Source organism: Octopus bimaculoides, chromosome 14 (assembly GCF_046866305.1).
Source record: "Octopus bimaculoides isolate indiv1 chromosome 14, ASM4686630v1, whole genome shotgun sequence".
Taxonomy (NCBI): Eukaryota; Metazoa; Mollusca; class Cephalopoda; order Octopoda; family Octopodidae; genus Octopus; species Octopus bimaculoides.
This window is the reverse complement of record NC_142941.1, coordinates 34,591,809-34,596,648: the sequence shown is the minus strand read 5'-3', so window position 1 is coordinate 34,596,648 and position 4,840 is coordinate 34,591,809.

Genomic DNA, 4,840 nt, shown 5'->3' with positions numbered 1-4,840 from the left:
CAAGTGTTGAACCACTTGCACGTTAATTCCACGGACAGGTTGTTCCGTTGATCGGACCAAGCGGAACCCTTATCGTCATAACCGACGGAGTGCTAGTTTCTAAGTGTTATAGAGTCGGATGAAGTTTGCATAGTATTATATGTACTACGTTCTTTGTGTTATATTATTGGGTTATTGGGTGGCAGTTGTCTAAAACATGAGCTGCATGTTATTGGTGATGTGTATGTGATATATTATTGTATTGGGTATCGATTATCTGAGAGTAAGTGTTAAGACATTTTATTGGATGTTGATGGCAAAGAGTACATATATTTTGTGGGCTGTTATATAATTTCGTGGCCTTTTGGTTAAGATCAAACTGTTATATTACTTGGAAGAGGATGTACGGCGTGATGAGGCGTATTGCCCCATAGACATAACTACCAGTTCAATCGTATTTATGGGCGTTTTTGGTCTTGCCACGGAATTTGAAGCAAAAAAAAAAAGAAATGATGTGACCAATTGAATCCTTGCACTGTTTGTATAGCCTGCACCTGAGGGTGGTAACTTGTCGTGTTATTTGTTGAAGTTTTTTTTTTTTAATTATTTTATCAGAAGGAAATGCTTTTCCAGCGACCATTCATTTATTATTATTCATTTTTTTATTCATTTTGCCGCAACTTTTTACAAGTTCTTCTGTGACTGATGAAAAGAAGAGAGAGAGAAAGAGAGAGAGAGAGAGAGAGAGAGAGAGAGAGAGAGAGAGAGAGAGAGAGAGAGAGAGAGAGAAAGATTGGAAGGTATTCTCAACATAGAGATCTGGTAAGAACGCTCGCAATAGAATGGATTCTGCTAATGGCACCCAAGTTTCCAGATGCTGTTGTTCAACCGGATATATGAATTAAATTTAATACCCAAATAGTCAATGTTGTGATTTGAGCACAGAGAACAAAGAAAAAAAAAACAAAAAAAACAGCACTTTGTTAACGGCACAGCCATACTTACTGTAGCAAATATGAGAATAAACTTTTGGGAGTTCTGAATTATCCAGTTTATCACAAACCATACCACATATATTCTAAACAATAACCGCCAGACAATGAAGTATTTGCAGATACTCAAGAATTTTGCTTTGCAGTCTCATGGATGTCAGTTGAGCCTCACTGCGCGGCACCTTGGACATGTGTCTTTTTCTACTTTCCACGCACGCACGCACTCACACATATATACGACAAGCTTCTTTCGGTTTCCGTCTACCGCATCCATTCCCAAAGCTTTAGTTGACTCAAGACTATAGTAGAAGACACTTGCCACATCATGGCCGCAGCCTCAAGGCTGAAGCATATAAAAGAATAAAGGAATATTTATATTTACATACTTGCGCGCACACACACACTTACATATACACACACATATATAAATTCGTTATGTGCAACAGAAGCCTTATTAGTTCAAAATAGTCATCTATGTACCGCACTTAATGTAAATAGATCGCGAAATAGCAAATTTACTGCGGTATTCGTGCGTGATAATTTCTCTTATGGATGTTCTATGCTTAAAATCAGAAATATTTATCAGTAACAGACGAAAATCGTCTTACAATGACGGTGAGAATTCTAGAGGCGTATTTCTGCCTCATTAGGCTCCATCAGTAGTATTCACTCACTGCGAACCGCATAACACAAAGTCCATCGCTACTTAAATAGAAAAAAACAGTAGCTAAGCAATCACTGGTGCTGCAATTAGCCGTCCTAGATGAGTAAAAACCTGTTATATGAAACAAAAAGGGTATTAGTTCAAAACAGCAAATTTATTGAAGTATTCTTTCTGAGATTTTATCTTTTATGTACGTACTCTGTTTAAAATCACATATATATAAGTAACGTTCGAAAATCGTCTAGAAGCGGCGGTAGACGAATACCGCAGTAGATATACTGCTTTACATTGTATTTACATTAAGTATGATGCACAGGTGGCTATTTTAATCTAAAACTGCATTTAACAGATTTTTATTCAGCCGAGTGACTAATTGCAACAGCAGTGATTTTTTCTCAGTCACTGTTTTCCTATATAAAGAGCGATGAATTCTTGTCCTAGGATGCGGTTCACAGTGAAGTCTTGTTAATGACAGAAGCCCAAAGAGGTAGGAATGCGCGTCTGGCATTCTCACCTGACTGCTTTGAAAGAAAAGAATAAAAGATAGCGTAATGCAGCACACGCTGATAGAACGGGATAATCGTACTTGAAGATCATTGGTCATAGGTCTGCTGGATCAGGACTGAACTGGGATTAAAAGAATATCTACGATAACAACACACATGACGTTTTGGTTTGATCGAATGCAAGATATCAAAGCAAATATAACATGTAGCTTCCTTCTGTTATTACTATTATGTGTAAGAAGGCGGCGTGCTAGCAGAAACGTTGGCACGCCGGGCGAAATGCTTAGCGGTATTTCGTTTGTCTTCGTGTTCTGAGTTCAAATTCCGTCAGGGTCGGCTTTACCTTTCATCCTTTCGGGATCAATAAATTAAGTACTAGTTGCGAACTAGGGTCGATCTAATTGACTGGCCACCTCCCACAAAATTTCGGTCCGTGTGCCTAGAGTAGAAAAAATTATGGCTAAGATCAATATCAATTATTATTATTATTATTATTATTATTATTATTATTATTATTATTATTATTATTATTATCGTTCTTGCTGCTGTTGTTATTGCTGTTGTTGTTGTTGTTGTTGTTGTTATTATTATTATTATTATTATTATTATTATTATGTATAAGAAGGCGGCGAGCGGGCAGAATCGTTAGCACGCCGGGCAAAATGCTTAGCGGTATTTCGTCTATCTTCACGTTCTGAGTTCAAATGCCGCCGGGGTCGACTTTGCCTTTCATCCTTTCGGGGTCAAGAAAATAAGTACCAGTTACGCACTAGGGTTGATATAATTGACTTAATCTCTTCCCCAAAATTTGAGGCCTTGTGCTTCCAGTAGAAAAGATTGTGATTATGTGTGATGCGGTGAGCTGGCAGAATCAGTTGCATGCCGAGCAAAATGCTTAGCAGCATTTCACCCGTCTTTAGGTTCTGGGTTCAAATTCCGCCGAGGTCGACTTTGCCTTTCATCCTTTCACTCTCCCATTAAATTTCAGGCCTTGTGCCTTTAACTGAAAGGATTATTATTACATTGTGTGAATGTGTGTGTGGGGGGGGGGGAGAAAGAAAATGAGAATTGCTAGGTTGTGATGTTCATGCCTTTGGAATTTTTTAATGAAGTATAATTTGCATCAAAATGCAATTAAATTAATAAACAAAAAAGATGACAAGGAACATATATTTATACCAAAGAGGAGTCGAAACCCGATCTTTAAATTCAACTGTCACGATAATCTGATCCGGGCCTTTAAGACAAGCAAAAAGAAAACATACGTGAGGACACATCAATCTATGTATGTGTGAATGTATGTCATTATTCAGTTTATTTCAAGATTTCTTGCCCATAGAGAAAGAACCGTTTTCTCATGTATGTATGTATGTATGTATGTATGTATGTATGCATCTATCTATCTATCTATCTATCTATTGAGATGATTGATAGATAGAGAGGGAGAGAGGGGGAGATATGTATTAGTATAAACGTAGAATGTGAAAGGGAAGGGGAGAAAAAGATGGAGATTGACACATGCTTGTATCTGAGAGCGTGTGTGTGTGTGTGTGTGTGTGTGTGTGTGTGTTAGCAGATGTGTGAGTGCGTGCGAGTGTGTGCGTGTATGGTGGGGCTATGTGTGTATGTATATATTGTGGGGGCTGTGTGTGCGTGTGTGTATGTGTGTGTGTGTGCGTGTGTGTGTGCAGAAGTATATGGATGGTTTTTACATGCGGCAATTTCACGTGCTTAATACATACTCCATAACTAAGTGTGGCGGAGTTATAGAAGATGATTTTAATTTATATATATATGTATTTGTGGTGTGGTCAGTGTGAGTGTATCTATGCATGTATGTGTGTGTATGTGCGCGCGCGTGTGTGTATGTGTGTGTGTGTGTGTGTGTGTGTGTGTGTGTGTGTGTGAGTGAATGTATGTGAGTGACAGAGAGAGTTAGCGCGCACGTGTCCATGCGTGTATGTGTAAGTATGCGTGACTGAATAGCAGGCAACCCTTTACTTAATCTACGGTCTGTCTGTTGCTTTTGCGTGTGTATCCATCCATCCATATATACATACATACATACATACATACATACATACAGTACATACATACATATAGATAGATAGATAGATAGATAGATAGATAGATAGATAGATAGATAAATAGATAGAAAGGGTATATATGTGTATGTATGTGTGCGAGCGTGTGTGTGCACGTGCGTGTGTCTGTACATGTCTGTTTTTGTCTATATGTGTTTGTAGATATATATATATACACACACACATATACCTGAAGGCATGTACACATGTAACTTATACATACACTGACACTCACACAAACATACTAGTACATATGGCTCGGGGCATGTACATAAGCATGCATATATATATATATATATATATATATATATATATATATATATATATATATATATATATATATATATATATATATACTGTGTGTATGTATTATACATATGTGTGTGTATCACATGGTTAAAGGCATGTCGATCAATATAGAAATAATGCTGCATATGTGATTATGTGTATGTAAATATATACACATTCACATATATATAGATAGATAATATCTACATGTGTATAACACGTACGTGTATACACACACGTACATATATATGTATAAACATGCATATATATGAATATATATATATATATATATATATATATATATATATATATATATATATATATATG